Below are 17,414 nucleotides of genomic sequence, written 5' to 3'. Positions count from 1 at the left end.
CTAAATGGCATATTTGGATTCTCATGCTCATCAACAACCTCAAACTAATAATTTTATCCCTGATTAACTGTGTAAACAATATAAATCTAAGTGATAATAAAGTTTCCCTTTGGCCTTCTGTTACATATACTAATTTTTGTTTTATATTTTCCCTCATCCTCGTATCTTTTTTCTTTGATGAAATGCTTGATGGAAAATTGATGATTATTGTATTTTCGCCAAAAGTCCTTAAAACTGCTGCTAGAGACTTTATTGACAGTCGACAAACTGCCACTAAAACAACTGTTGCTAAAGCATTCTAGCAGCAGTTTTCGCGGCTGCTAGAAGTCTTTTTAGCGGTAGTCGCGACTGCTGCTAAAAGTATATATATATTTCAAATAACCTTGTTTTCTAATTTTCTTCAAATTTCCTATTCTTTTCTCTATATTCATTTAAATAGAAATAAAATACAAAAATAAATAAACATCAATTACAAATAAAATTTAAAAAAATATTCTCTATTCAAAATATTTGAATCACAAATACATAATTAGACTTGAATATTTCAATTACAAATAATGAACTACTCCACAAAACAACATCTACATCTTCACATTCCTAAAAGGCCCTTATAGAGTCTTCCAAACACCCACACCTTGAGTACATGTTAATCAATGAACTGAAGATGGATACTACCAAAACATCTCCAGACTTAATAGCTTTAGCATGAATCTACTGCCCTTGTCCAAGTGTTGCCAATTCTGAACATGAACTGATAACACTAACAAAGATAATTTTGTCTGGCCTGAATCCTGCAATTTTAATAAGATTATACTGATCCATGGCTTCCTCGGAGCACCCATTTTGTGCCCTGCCAGTTATGAGGGTATTGTAGGCAACAACATTATGAACATGCATTCTCTTTATAACTCTTTCCCCTTCTTCCACAAACCCACATTTCATGTACATATGAGCCAGAGAACTTCCAATAACCAAATTGCCATTAAACCCAGACTTCATTATGTAGCAATGGATCTGCTTTCCAGGAATAAGTGCTTTTAGATCAGCGCAACCTCTAAGAATACTACCTAGAGTAAACTCATCAAGTCAAAATCCAATCTCATGCATTTGAGATAACAAACCCAATGCCTCTTTGTTGAATTCAAACTATAAGAGTCCAGTAATCATTGCATTCCATGTCATGAGGTTTTCTTTTAGGCATTTCTTCAAACAACTTCCAAACAGTTTCCAAATCACCACTTTGTATAAACCCACTAATCAAAATGTTTGATGTCATGATGTTCTTCCTAGGCATCACATTGAATTTTTCAAACCTCATTCAACATTCCATTGCAAGTAAGGTCTATGAATTCATCTCTAGACTTGACAATACTTTTAGAAGTGTCTGTGGACGAAAGTGACAAATTGTGATGCATGGACCTTTATTATGTTGGGAAAATAAGCAGAGGAATCTTAGTAAAGGCTTGCTTATGCACTTTATGAGCCTTCCCTGGTAGTCAAATATATTCAAGAGAATGTTGCAATTAGGGACCCTTCATCAAAATACTAAATTAAAACAAGGTTCACATCAAAAAGAAGAAGAAGAAGAAGAAGAAGAAGATTATTTCTTACTCACTCACATCCTTCATGAATAAAATTGGTCTTCCATCTATATAATCTACAAATCAATGGGGAAAATCGTAGATTAGAAATGTATATCATAAAATATTTTAAGTAAAATGATATATATTAACAAATTGATAGCATAAAAATTACCTAAACAAAATTATCAAGTGAGGTTTCATTCATGAGGTGGTGATGGAGTGTGTTTTAGAAGAATCAAGGGAAAAAAAAACTATGCAATATCTAAACATTATATAAATAAAAAAAAAACAAAAGAGCAGTGATTATACAATATAATAATCACTTTTTTAGTGGATACTTGACCAAATTGATAGCTCCTAGCAACAGAAACATGACTATTATTGAGATAGAAATCACTCTATGCAATGTCATTTGTGAGATATATCAGTGCACTCTGTTGCCCAATCATAGAAAACCCCTACATTATCAATGAACCATAATCAATGTTATCAATAAAAATAATAAAATAACACACTTACCAGTTTCATTAAATAATAAGTTGGAAGCATTGCAGGTGCCCATGTCAACTCAACATCATTTTCTCAGAGGTTAGATCTTTGGCTTCCAAAGAGAGTATCTTATACCAATGGACCACTCAATAAGCCATTTCTGTACAGATAAGATGGCTAGGAAAGGAGTAGAGAAGGATGAGTTCCTCTAGGGGCAACACCCAAGGGGAAGGAGGATTATTTTGATCACCATACTTTATTATTGATAATTCCATGTTTTTGCTAACCTCTAGTTTTAAGTTTCCAGTCTAGATCTGCCTCTGAGAATCTAGATGAACCTAGGTACATTCCCTATAATAATGAACTCCTTCAGTCTTGTTATTGATAAGAAACACTAATTAACATTGAAAAGAAGCACAACTTCTTCTTTAGAAGAGTAGACTAACATGAATTCAATTTCCAGATTCAGATTATTAATGTGGTAATTTAATACTATTTATGTCAAGTTTGAATATTAGGGTGGCATATACCACATTATTGATAATTCCATATTTTCAAAATTCAAAAGAACTGACAAGTAGCAATATAAGCAGTGAGTTTCAAGTGAGTGGATATTCTGAGGATTTTCATCCTCAGCTCTAAAAGAACCTACTTCAGTTATCAGTAATCATAGACGACAATAACCCTCTGCTTTTAATTCCACCCCTTCTTCAAAATCATATTTTAATATAGACAGTGAAAGATCTTAAAAAATTCTTCTCTTGACATGCTCAATGTTGTTTGAAAAGATTGCCATGCTTAAACATCTCTCCACCACCAATTATTTGTACTATAGTCTCATGAAAGGTTTCATATCCTAAAAAGAAAAATTCTTCTCTTGCTCCATATTATTCTTCTCAGCTTTGCTAATGTTAACAACAAACCTTATCCATATACAAATGGTTGCTCTGTTAGTGATGAGAAAAATAACATTAACAAAGTCATACCAACTCTGTAGTTACTAACAAATTTGACTACAGTCCAATTCCCAATCATAAATGACTTTCGGCAACCATACCAATAATTCTAAAGTCTTCACTCACATGGAAGTGACTGACTTTTGAGACATTTTGACACATGTAAGACGGGCGTGATTATGTATCCTAATGTTTCTCTAGTGGTTCTCTTTTGCCAAATAAATAACGAGTCTAATAGTGAATTAATGGTCCATAATTACTTTCAAATGCCTATGGCCCACAATCAGACTCTTTAATTTTTAACCCTATCCTAGCCATCAAGTGGACATGATCCACAACCACTACTCAATCTTTCAGTTTGCATTTATGGTTGATGTAGGCCAGATATTTTTTATAACAATCTCTAGCGCAGATAGAATTGTGCTTACCACTAAGGCTAGTTCTATCTAAAAGGGGATTATTTGCAATAGTCAATCAACAACTTAATAAGAATAGAAAACTTGAAAATGCATCTAGCAAGCAAGGGAGCATGACTAGTTCCAAACCCACCCAAAGTCGAGGATGATAAAAAATTTTACAAGGAAAGATGGCTGATCTATGATTCCTAGATACTAAAACCAACACAAAAATGAGAAATAGGGAAATGACTCTTCATTTCCTAAAATCCAGATATCCATTTTATATAATTCTCAAACCAAAAAGGAGATTTTTGACTGATTAACTATTAGACTATGTTTGAAACTTTGAATCATAGTAATCAACTATTATTTGACTCAAACTTTCCTAATAAACAAAAAAATAACACTAATGCTTTTTGCTTTCTATCTTCTTTCTAATCTAGTGACTAAGTTTCAGCCTATTGTTACCACACAAAATCTTCAATCATATTTGGATTTAACCACCTAGGTTCCCTATTACCACCAATCCAAACACCACAAACTTCAGTCTCATGAAGCTTGTGCCAAAATCAATGTTGCATGGACTCTCTTAAATGAATGAAGTGTCCATAGAGGACATGTGTCAAACTCAGACACTCCATTGATTATTGGAGAAAATTTCTATGACATTTTCTTTTTCTCCTTATTTTACATAGGTTAATAGTTAATTTATACAATGAATGTCATTTTTCCTACAATAATGTTAGAAAGTCATTGTTTCTCTATCTTGCCTTGTCAGATTGCCGAGCATGCATTGCCTTGTTTCTCTTCCATATTTTTTATTAAACCTTCAACTTTATGTTAGAAACACTAAACGTCTAACTATAGAGTTTAAGAATCCAGAAGTGCATGTCACCTTAACTTGCCTTACACAAAAAGCACATTGAAACCTATGGTGCTTAGATACAAATGTGGATATCGGAAATAGGGATACAATTCTCCATTTCCAAAAAGTTCTAAACACAAAAATGAGTATATGTATCCCACATTATATGCTTATATCTTGTGTTTATATCTAGTTTTTGAAGCTAATTGTCTCTAACACTTATGTCTTGTCATATTTAATTAAATTTCTACCATGTGCATATATTTTTATAGAGGTATAATATCTAGGTGTCATACACATCAAGATATTTCTTTCCAATAAGAAATGCTAACATTTTGGATCCCTACACAAAAAACAATTGGATCCCAATAAGAAATCTCTGGAACTAATGGGAAAGTAGCAATGCTAACATAGTAAATCTTAAATGAATCATATCAGCCTAATTAGACTCCACCTACATACTTCTTGTGTTTGTAAATGTAGACTTTTAGGCAATCTTCAAAGCAAAATTAAGCTACCATATTCATTTTGGAGTTTGTGAGGCACTAGTATATAGGACTATTTGTTATGGCCAACAAGGTTATGTTACTCAGATTCGGTGAGGACATGGATGTATATGGTATTGGATACAAATATCATTTAAAGTTTAAGTATCTAATACGATGTGGCTCCCTTGTACAGATATCCAAGTATCATAGCAACAAATGCAAATTTTGCTTTAGAGCTTTTTTCTTTTACTTACAAAATGAAGGTATCTACAACTTAAGGAAAATTAAGAGTTGTTGTCTTGTAACCAATTTTAAGATCCAACTTAACCAGTAACTATTCTATCAAGTTAGATTTGTTAGTTTTCACAGATCACTAAGATAGTATCAAGCTAAATTCAAAATTATAGTTTAATGGTGGTCAAAACAAGCTATTTATGATTAGGTTCTATTGATCTCTAAATGATCTAGATTCTAATTTATATTTTAGAAATAATCAAGTTTGATTAATAATAACTATTTTAGGGGTCTGATGAAGGCACATCCTTAGTCAGAGGGCAAAAGAAAACTGTTTTTTTAATGGGTCTCAGCATGTCTTTGGGAACTCAATTCAGTGTGTGTTGCACTGTGGCATTCATTGCTACCATTCATCAAAAACATAGAAGCAACAAAAGATCAAGTATTCAAGACAAGAACTTTTTAATTTCTTAGAAAGGGAAAAAATGTTATATGAATGAACATTGGTTTTTTGCTTTTATGCCCAAATATTCACCTCTAAGAGAATCAAATTATGCTGAATTCATATTTTTTTCACCCCCAAACATATAAATTAGGGCTCTAAAAACAAAACAAAGATTGTCTTGATATTTTATTTTTCTAGTCTAACAAACAAGGGGAAAATGGAACCAGACACCTAATTGGCACATGAGCAAGGCAAGCGTGGGTGCACTAAAGCTGTAGAAATAATCACCCAAGCAATATTGAATTAATTAAGTTGAAATTTTTGTTGGATAAGCAATTCAAAGTTTCAAACAATGACCAGTAAAATAAATATAATACGACAATAAAAATAATGTCTTAAGAGATGAAGAAATTTGCAAAATAAAGCATATACCAGGGCAAAGACCAAGATAGAGCCAATAAGTAGAAGTTGATTTGTCCCTCCTTATAAAGCACTGAATGGGCGAATCATGGGACTTAGGCTATTCAAAGTTGAAGCAATGACAACAAAAAAAAAAAGAAAAGTAGTAGAGAAAATAGAGAACAAAAGAATATTATCTAGAGAGAGAGAGAGGCGTAAAAACCTACTTTAATGAGATAGGGAAGGTAATCTTTCCACATTGCTCAGGAGTCTTGAAATCTCTTTTGCAATCTCTCTCCACGAACTACAAACAAACGCACAAACAACGGCGCTTCTCCTCGCAGGCCACAATGTTTTGTTATCCTCCACTCTCTGGATCACATCCATAAGTAACTCCGGAGGTAGGTTAGTCCACGTGCCCTGTTTAATCAAATCCGTTTGGAACTTGACACATTAGGGCTAATATGCGATATCTTGTGGCTACCCACATCCTTTCCTTCTCTTCCTCTCCTCGACTTGCATGAAATCTTGTCCCTCATCTCCTTGAGCTCTCGAACAAAGCTTTTGAACAACAGTGTAACCAAATAGATTCTTCTTTCATTAATTATAAGATAATCAGACAAACAAAAAGGAGAAAATAGAGGATTAGTGAGGTTAATCTGGGATGAAGAAAACAACCTTGTTTAGTTCCCAAAATAGGATAAACTAAACAATTGGTGTTTTTTCGTTTCGACTTACTTGGAGTATATGGTAAAAATGTTTTTATGTCTCAATCAAAATTTGATGGGCTTGAACTAAGCGGAGAAATCTAACTTCCCAGAAGAATCATTAAACCTATTACCATACTAAGAGAGAGGAATGACTGAGAGCGAGGGAGAGCGAGAGAGGAACGAATGACTGAGAGAGAGAAAAGGAGAGAGACGACTGAGTGAGAAACAGAGAGAGAGAGAGAGGGATGATTGAGAGAGAGAAAGAGAGGGCGGGAGAAGCATGGGTATTTTTAGCGGGCGAGAGAGAGTGGGCTGCCGCTAAAACTCCATCTTTCTAGTGGCAATCGCCATACATAGACAACATGCATGGTTGTGGACTGTAAAACAAAAAAGTTTCCAACCTATTAATGACAGTTGAATGGATTCTTCTTTGTATTTTCATATTTTTGTGTCCCATGCCATTTGTACAATCCAATTTTCCTATTACTATTATATCCCATTTTCTTTTTTTACTGGAATATTATTGAGGCCCATTGTAGTTATGGATGGTATTAAGAGTTTTTCTCATCTGTCAATAAAACATTAACTTGATGTTTGTTCCTAATTAGCAATAGATTATTCCTTTGTATGATAGTTAATTAGATGTAGAAATAATATTAGTAAATTATCAATGGCTATATGAAAACTTCCCTGCGACTATTGAAGTAGATATAAGTTTTTAAAAGTAACAGTTGAAAAGCATTCTTTAATTGTTGATTAAAAGGGTTTTTTTATAATTTAAGGTACTTCTGATAGTTGTTAATATTAAATAGTAATAGCATCTCTGTTGAAGAGTTCATAGGTAAATATATTCGTTCAAATCTGTTATATGTCTTATGAAGCCATATAAGTACAACTAACTTTACAACATTCTGATATTGCTATAACTCTCTCCATGCATGCAACAAGCTATAATTTGCTAATTTCCTATTTATGTAAAGGTATAGTGTCCATTCTCACTAATTGGAGTAAAGATACGATGTTTATTATCTCTACTTGGAATTGACACTTCCGTGCACATTAACATGGTTTTTCATTGAAGAGTCTCTAGAGTAAGAGTAATAAAACAGGCTACTAGTGTTTTTCATGTGTGAAACTAACTTTCAGAAGAATTATGTAATTTTCTTTTATATAAAGCATAACTTTAGTAGCAACAATTTTCATACCTGACCAATAGAATAATTTTCTTGAAGAGAATCTTAGGAATACAAGCTTCAAGAAGTTTCATTGTCGAATAAGGATAACATGTGAGAAGAAAAAGAGAAGAGGCCAATGTTTTGGAAGAAACCATAAATAAGTAAATAGAACTCTTATCATAATGAATTTATGTGCTTGCATGTAATTTATATTAAATCTACTTATATATAAGTTGAGCCATTTTTGGTGAAAATATGAGCAATGATTTTCCAATTTAGTTCAAACATCATTTTCATTACTTCTCTATTGCATTTTTAGTGCCATATTGTGAACTTGATTGTAGGATTTTAGTTGTCTTAGATATTCTGTCTACTGATGTTTTTCTATTGGGCATAAGCTTTGGAGATGTGTAAGAATTAGTTTTTGGGAGTTTCTATTTTCCATGAAATTGCTTTTCCACTTGGGACTTCGATGTAGTGTGCCCCACTGCTTGATAGTATCTGGTTATGATCAGACATGATCTGTCACTATGAGGCATTCATAAAATTCCTCTAAATTATGTTCAAGTAATGCCCATATAATAAAAAATTCTTGTAGTGGGCTATGTCTTGTATGCATAATCATTACACGAACAATGAGTCTAAAGCTAAATCATAAATTGGTACAAAATGGTTCCTGTGAATTGCATAAGATGGGTTCCAATTATCTTCTAAAATGAGTGAAATTCAGGCTTGTAAATTTTGCTAGATGACCAGAATATAAACAGATGACTATGAGAACAAAGAAACAATGCTGCAAGTGTCCGACTATTGAATAAGTTATAGGTGACCATCCAATAAAGGAGAGAAATAAAGAATATAAGCAGATGGATATAAAAAAAGAGAATAAACACATCAAACAGTTTACTATCCAATAAAGGAGAGAAACAAAGAATATAAGCAGATGAATATAAAGAAAGAGAATAAACACATCAAACAATTTATATCATTCCTTTCCCAACTTAGAGAAATTACAAGTTTATCCCCATCTTAGGTAATCCCTAGACAAGACTTTCCCTTATAGCCCCTGCTTTCGCTAAGGTGTCAGCCAAAACATTTGCATTCCCAGGCACCCACTTAGATCAGCTATTCAACTACTACCTAGGATTTGTGCTTGTCTCACTAAGATCCTGAAACTCCATGAGATTTCCCTGTTTCCCTCATCCAAGAGATTACTATTTGGCAATTCCAAAATGAGCCTAAGAAGTAAATAATGATCTACCAATTTATATAAAAGAGTATGGAGGTGGGAGGAAGTAGGGGAGGAACTAGGGGTTGGCCCCCCCTATGGTTTGACAAAAATGTTAATGTGTGCTGTGGATAAGGTAGCTAAACAAAGAAATGTTGGGTTTGATAGAAAATAAAAGATAAACTTTTTAACAACTTTCTCTCCTCAATTTCTTGCTACTCTCTATTATTTTAACCAAACAGAGCCTAAATGGCATATTTAGATTCTCATGCTCATCAACAACCTCAAACTACTAATTTTACCCCTGATTAACTAACTGTGTAAACAGTATAAGTCTAAATGCTAATAAAGTTTCCCTTTTGACTTCTGTTACATATACTATTTTTATTATATTTTCCCTCATCCTTGTATCTTTTTTTTTCTTTGATGAAATGCTTGATGGAAAAATTGATGATTATTGTATTTTTTATTAGTAAATAAGGACATAGGCAACATACATGGTTGTGGCCTATAAAACAAAAAAGTCTCTAGCCTATTAATGACACTTGAATGGATTCCTCTTTGTATTTTCATATTTTGGTGTCCCATGCCATTTGTACAATCCAATTTTCCTATTACTATTATATCTCATTTTCTTTTTTACTAAAATATTATTGAATCATTTTTATTTTCTGCATCATACACCAAGCATGCAAAAAGACAAGAAATTAGTGCTTGCAAGTGTGTTATCAACATGCTAAAAACATGAAACAACACTATCATTAGTGTTCCCAGTGTTTCCACCATTAAAATATTGTTTGTTCAACAATTATAATAGGAGTTTCAAGGTCTAATAATGCATTGCTGCAGATTTCACTCCTTTCAGTAAATGAAACCCATTGTTTCTAGATTTGTGCTATAAGTTTCTCTTTGTTGAACATGTCACAGATGAATATGAGAACAAAGAAACAATGCTGCAAGTGTCCTACTATTGTTATAGGTGATTATCCAATAAAGTAGAGAAACAAAGAATATAAGTAGATGGGTATAAAGAAAGAGAATAAACACATCAAACAGTTTACTATCCAATAAAGGAGATAAACAAATAATATAAGCAGATGGATGTAAAGAAAGAGAATAAACACATCAAATAGTTTATACCATTTCTTTCCCAACTTAGAGAAGTTCCAAGTTCATCCCCAACTCAGGTAATCCCCAAACAAGACTTTCCCTTATAGCCCCTACTTTCACTAAGGTGTCAGCCAAAACATTTGTATTCCTAGGCACCCACTTGGATCAGCTATTCAACTATTGCCTAGGATTTGTGCCTGTCTCACTAAGATCCTAAAACTCCATGAGATTTCCCTGTTTCCCTCGTCCAAGAGATCTATTTGGCAATTCCAAACTAAGCCTAAAGTGTGCGTGCGAGGTCAATCATTGTTTACACACGTGATACCCTATCCCAATGTATGACTTTACCCTTCTTTCTCTCTCGGCCTGGCTTCTTTTCCTACCTCTCCCACCCTGTCTCTCTTCTAGAAACCCCCCCTCTCTCTCTCTACTTAACTTATCGCAAGGGAACTCTAACACTAACCTCTTCCATCTCTCTCATCAGACTCCTAATGGCCCCAGCTTACCGTTAACCTTTCTTTCTCTCCATCTATTTCTTTGCTTTGCCACCCTATCTTCTCCTCTTTTGCATTGGTTTTAATCATATGGGTTTCGATCTCAGATAGGGTTTCAACCTTTAATCCCTTTTTTTTTCCTGTTTTTGATTTTCAGATAGGTTGTCTCTGATAGGATTTCTATTTTCATTTTTTATTATATGAGTTTCTTCTCGATTTATCTCTGATATTTTGCTTGACTTTTCTCTCCTTTATTGATTTCCTTCCACTTCCAATGTTTCACTCTCGCATGGCAAGATTGAATATGTATGGAGCCAAATCTAGCGCTATGTATGGGGCCAAAGAATGAGCGGGATTGAGAGAGCTCAATCCACGACTAATTTGTTTAGTCAATTTGTTTTTCTTTTTTCCTTTTGGTGGCGCTTTGTGTTTCTTTGTGCTACTTGCTACCAGAATTATTCTAAAAGAATGTATTTCTTTACTTACTTTTTGGGATTGAATCATTCATGTCTTTTTGGGTTTGGTTGAAAGTTTTCATTTTTAATTCAAACAAGAATTGATGAGGTAATATATTTCTGTCCTTATTGTGCATCTTGTTACATTTATTTATTGTATTCCCTTGGTTTTGTGCATGTAGGTTCCATTTTGTTTGTGTGTTTATACGTTTTAAGGTTCCTACTATTGGTGTACTATACAAAACAAAAATTGATGAGGTAAGGTTTGCAATTAGCAATTGCAATTGTTTTATTGTCTCATATTTTCATTGCTCTTTATTCTCTATTTGTCAATTTTTCTTTTTTCATTTTATAAATTCATTGTCAATTTATTTGCTTCTTTCCTCTTTTGAGTATTTAATTTCTAACCAATGAGTGATTTCACATCTAAATACTTCAATTTATCTGACTTTTTCATTTAATAGTAGAGTGATTTCATGTTAAATGAAGCATCTACGATTCAAGTTGTTGCTGTGCAATTTACCTCCAAACATCTTGACTATTAGATGGCCCGTAGCACTAACCTTGGGCTTTGACTAATGATCTCCAAAGGGATATCTTCATATCTTTGTCATATCCTTAATTCCTGTCCTATTTTAAGGTCTACCATTGGATCTGATTAAGTGGCTTTGGAAAAGCTTTTTTTTTTTGTTCCAAATGAAGAAAGGAGTATGACTACTTTTGCTTATGGATCTCTAACTTTTGAGATTTCAATGTGTTTAAGGAATATTCCTTTATGGAACCCATCTTCATCCATGGATGTTATAATCAAGAAAATATTGATAAAAAATGTTATAATCAAGAAAATATTGATAAAAAATGTTATAAATAGGAAAAGCATAAACAAGCCACAATTACCTTATTTCTCAGTATAAGGTTCATTCTAGACCTTTCCTAGGGGTCTTCCTATACTTGATTACTCTCATTTGCGGTCCCTTTTAATTGCTTTAGAGTCCTTATACTGCCTTCTTTTTTTATCTATGAAATGTAGGGGTTAAAGCTACAAGCTTCAAGAAATATGTGGATTATCCTAAGCTAAAGAGAAATATGTGGATTAGGGGTAAATTGCTTTCCATTTACAGTATATTTCCACCATTACCAATTTATAGTTTAGATATTCATTAACTAACAAGTTTGTGTAATTACCTTTTCCCAAGGCTGATTGACATGGTTGAGAAGAAACTTGGAAGTTGGGTAGATAAAACATGATGCACACCTTTGGTTTAGAAAGAAATTATACAGAAAATGAATACAAGGGGAGACATGCAATAAAAAGAGTATAGAAACTTAACTCCTCCCACTATTTGAGGGCAATAATAATCATCTCAACATATTTATACAATATTAAACTACATAATAGTGCCAAACCAGAACCACTAGAACAATAATTGCTTATAACAATATCTTTTATACACCACTAAAAATACAACTAACCTCATTTAGAAAAATCTCTTTTACTTTCCCACTTATATAACTTTGTGTGCTTCTTTTAATTTCTTGTTTGCATGTGAGACATATAATCATTCAAATTCTGATATTGATTAGGCCTGTATGTTGGTTCTAGGGAGCACTTTTGATGATTTTTTTTTTTTCATTTTCTTTCTATTTTCTTCTTTGGCATTTGTACTTATGAGTTATGACCTATATTAGTTATTTTTCTTTTGTTCATTTTATTGTTGTTTGTAGGGCCAATATCCTTTTTACTATTTCTTGCCATTGTCTTGCTACACTAACAGTTGCACATTTTGGTGGCTTCTTTTTGGAGGAGGCATCACCTTTTCTATCCAACTGACTCAATCAGCCATCTTTATGATGCACATGGATTTAAAACAGTAATGACCAAGAATTAAGAGAATAGAATTGTCCCTCCCAAGGCCACAGATAGCTGTGATCAACATTGGTTGATGACCTTTTTATTGAGTGGACCAAAAGAGGTTGGGTGGTATCATCACAATCAAGAGTAGAGAGGGTTTGATAGCAGTTTTTGGGAGAATGCCAAGTTATGGTACCAAAAGAGACATGTTTATATTTGGCCAGGACATGGTTTTTTCAGAAGGATTAAAGAAAGAATAGAATCTTAACCAGAATAAATGAAAAAGGTAAGTGAGTGACCTTGATGGAAGATTTGTTTGGAAGGATAGGTGATGATGGTTTTTCATTGCTTGGATTTAGGTTTGGAGAATTTGTTGACAGAGTTTGTTATTTATGCTACCTTCTCCTTCCTTGCTCGCTGCTAAAATCCTTTATATTCTTCACCAATTTTGACCTTTTTTGGTCCTAACTAATACATCATTAAGTAGATTCTTAAATCTTCAATAGCTGAATGTTGCTATGTTGATTTCTACCCTTGGGAGTATCATGTCTGTTTATGAATGTTAACTTTGTTTTTCTTTTTCTTGAAATTGGTTGGTTTATTCATCAGATCTAACCAATGATTTGATTTGGTTTCGCATTTTGCACATGCACAAAATTAAACATGGAGATCGTATACCTATTACAATTACTTAATATTTTTAGCTTTCTTTTTTGTTAATTTACAACCTTTTTTCTTAATATTTTGGCCTTAATTAGCAATTTCCTATCATTGGTGGTATTTCCATTTAATAACATAGTGAATTGTCTTAGGGTAGATTTATACTACTTTGTGTTAAATTGATTGATTGATTGATTTTGTTCATACCACTTATGTGGGAACACATGGTATGATTAAGGATCATCATGGGGCCATGGTGAGCTCCTCTTTATTATATGCTAATTTTCAAATATTTTCTCCCTTCTACAATGATGCTGCTACTACTCTTTATTTTTGTAGCCAATTGATAACTGATACTAGAATTTAGCAACTTGATAAATTGGCACCTTCGTCTTTAGTTTTATTTATTTATTTGATAGGTTTGTCTTTGGTTTTATTGCTTTATATGATTGCAATGAAACCATACTAAGTCCTTTTTTTTGAACTCTAGGTTTTATTTTCTAATTTACCAATTTTTTTTTTCATTTCTTAAACTCACTGTATGGACCATTTTTGTGCAAGAGGGGCATTGGCTTCTAGCAGAAGATATTCTCACGTGGAACCATGACCGGTAGTTCATAATTTCATAAATGGATAAGAATGTGGTTATCTTGTTAAAAATTGCCTCTTTTCATTTTGATTTATCTGAAATCCTCCCTAACAATTAAACTAAATGGGCTATTTTATGGTTCCACTTAGCATGTCCACTTGATCTTTCCTCTTTTGGTGCACATTTTCGGTTTCTTGAGAAACTTATCATCATATTTCTGGTTTTGAGTTTGATACAATCAAGTAAGAAGTAATGGGGGGATAGAGATAATAATTGGAGTCCTTATTTATATTGGAAAGTTTCTACTAATGGGGAGTTTTGCTCTCCTTCGGTTTTGTGCTTTTACTAATTCAGCTAATTTTGTGATGGCTGCAGGTGGCATGGTTTGAAAAGTATAGTTATGAAACAAAAATGGGTTCAATTCTACAAGCCAATCTTTTTTGTGAAGATTCAACAGTGGAAAACTTAAAATTATACAGGCATTTTAGGCTGGTTGTAATGGAAGGGAATACAGTATTCCTTCATTCAATTATTATAGGACAAACACCAATACATTTTCATTTTGATTTCTTGCATCTCTTGCCTTATTTGACTATAAACTCATTGACAAAATTAATTCTAAGTATTTATATTCAAGAGATCATTATCCTCTCATTAGCCCTTGTGAAGTAGAGGTACCCCGCTAGTCTGATATAACATTATACATCTCACATGACTCGAAAAAAAATAAAAAAGGGTTCCGCCAGATAGGGTGGTGGAATGTCTTTTGTTGGTAGGAGATTTAGACACTTTGTTTTCTTTTTGGTTTTTGGGTAAATTGCAAAACCTTCCTTAAAGTTTTTGACTATTGCTAAAATATTTTTTAAAGTTTAATAATTGTAATCACCTCCCCTAAACTTTATGATATAATTACAATTAAACCCTTGTGATATAATCTTCTAAAAAATGCATGAAAATATCCATATAATTACTACTAAGGCTGGTTTAAGAAACAATACAAACTTTATAAATGACAAAAACAAATAAAAAGGGCAAACTTGAAAAATAAATAAATTTTTTCAGTAGAGAAAAAGAATCAATTTAAAAAAAAAGAGATTGAAAGGGTTTGGATATTGATTCATATGAATAGATAAAAAGAAAATTTTTTAAATTACCCTTAAAGTTTAAAAAATTGACTAACTCTACCCCTACTTTCTAACAATTGACTAAATCCACCATTTTACCCTTATAATCTCTTCCTAGTAGCAACGGCAAACGGAGTCCTTAACTAGTTGCGGGGATAGCCCCCTCCACCTCAGCTTGTAAGGGATAGCCCCTTACAATCTCTTCCCTTTCGTTCTCTCTCCCTCTCCTCGTTTTTCCCTGCTGACTACCACCACTGTGAGAAGTAAGGGATAGCCCCTTACTACCACCACTGTGAGTTCCCTGTTCTCCGATCGTAGGTGATGAGCGAACTTCCAGTGACACCTTCTAACTCTCCAATGACTACTAGTGCTACCAAAGCACAACCTGATACAATCAACAGATCCTCATCTATAATCGATTCTCTCAACAAAACAAACCCATCAAAATTTATTTAATTACTCACCCTTCACCTGACTGCAGCTCTCAAGCACGAGGGAGTAAAACCGAATATTTCAATCTAATGGCCATTTCAAAAATAAAAATGTCGAGAGTTTGAGATATGATTGGGGGTCTGATTTTTTTTGCTTTTAAACTTTGTGGGGAGAAAGTACAAGTCGATAGAGAGGGAGGCAGTATGCATGCACCAGCGGCACAACCATCGCTGGTGGATGGTGGAACAGGGGAGAGCGGAGGCGGGGAGTGTTAGACAGTTTTGTATGCCCTTAGCTTCAATCAGAATGATGTACTTTATGAGTTTATTGTAAATGAATAAAGATACATATTTGATTCATGTTCCCTTGGTATGTTTCTGTGTAATACCCTTAAACTGGACACTTAATGAGACTCGTGTTAGTTTAGAATGTTCACAGCCAGTGGGTCGGTCTGGGGAGACCTATCCTGACAAGGCTGACACTGTAGTGCCACCAAGTCGGTTGGGGTGGCTTGTCTCAGCTGCCAGGGTGAGACCCTAGGCACATACAGTGTAGGATTAATTGAATCTTTGAACTGGACCAGATTTCCAGTATTGCCCTGGACCTTGGAGATTGATGGGCAAAACTGGAAAGTTACACCCGACCCCTAGACTCGATTATGATACTACACTAGGTGTCGGATTGGGCTGTCTTTGATGTACCAATCAGTGAGATCCTTAGCGGGGGTCAAAACCTAGGTATGTTGGGACAGTCCGAGAATTCATCTGAGTGGGTGATCATAGTGACAGGATCTGCCCCTTTGTCGGACAAAGGTAATGATCGGGGATGCACTCTCACTGATGGAAACCAAGACTGCCGGCAGCCGATTTCAACCGTTGAGATTTGTTTTGCAAAATATATTTTATATGAGATATAAAAGTATGTATGTATGGTTTCTAAATTGTTTTGCAAGAAGGTTTTAATTCCCGGGATCCATATAAGTGGAGAGTGCAACACTGTTCCTTGCAGCCGAGGGAGAGGTCCTCTCTTGTCGGGCAGTGTATGATCATTATGGGCTGAGAGGTTAAGTGTAAGACCATTGAGGATAACACCTGATGGGTTAATCTTGCATCTGCCCACAGTCCCTGGGTGTTACAAGGTGGCTTGGCCCAGGGACCACTTAGTGTAAGTGTTGGGCCCATAGAGCCCATTTGATGGGTTTCAGGGGGTGCACTGTCATTAACAGTGTATTCGGCTAGGCCTTGTAGCAAAGGCTGGGCCGAACCCATGTGGCTGATGTGTAGATCAATGCTTGGGTCCCACGCCATACAAGGAAGCCCAACTGGGCAGCAATTTGGAAGCCTTTTGAGTACATAACCTTAAATGGGCCTTAAGCCCATTTCGAACTAGGCTGATTTGATCAGTCATTTAAAGGGGGCGAATTCTGAAGTGGGTCAGCTAAAAGGATTGGGCTTAGACCCTATCCACTCAGAGAGTCCATGATCTAAATAAGATTTAGATCTGGAAACCTCCTAATTAGATTAGGAGACAGCTGATCTTATCTGCAGATATGATAAGGGTTATCCCTTATCACTAAGGGACTTCTAACCCAAATATGATTTGGATTAGCAACTCCTAATCTGATTAGGAGCTGATCCCTTTGAGATTATAAAAGGGGAAGGGGGCGGCAGCCTTTTACATGATCAACAACATTCTTCTCTTAAAGAAAGAGAGATTGAGAGATTTCCT

The 17,414-nt window shown here is 34.3% G+C and overlaps 1 long non-coding RNA gene and 1 pseudogene across 1 annotated transcript; one reads left to right on the top strand and one right to left on the bottom strand.

Annotated features, from left to right (window-relative positions):
* Positions 1-501: 501 nt before the first annotated feature.
* Positions 502-1,318, bottom strand: LOC104596291 (pentatricopeptide repeat-containing protein At2g41080 pseudogene; annotated as a pseudogene).
* Positions 1,319-10,274: 8,956 nt separating this feature from the next.
* On the top strand, positions 10,275-14,773 carry LOC104596189 (uncharacterized). The gene is made up of 3 exons (XR_016080808.1): positions 10,275-11,287; positions 12,060-12,128; positions 14,506-14,773. It is a non-coding gene; the product is annotated as an uncharacterized LOC104596189 (long non-coding RNA).
* The last annotated feature ends 2,641 nt before the right edge of the window (positions 14,774-17,414 follow it).

This window comes from Nelumbo nucifera, chromosome 1 (assembly GCF_055504915.1).
Source record: "Nelumbo nucifera cultivar China Antique chromosome 1, China Antique-T2T, whole genome shotgun sequence".
Lineage (NCBI taxonomy): Eukaryota > Viridiplantae > Streptophyta > Magnoliopsida > Proteales > Nelumbonaceae > Nelumbo > Nelumbo nucifera.
Note: the sequence above shows the minus strand (reverse complement) of the source record. Positions and strands in the feature narration are given on the sequence as shown.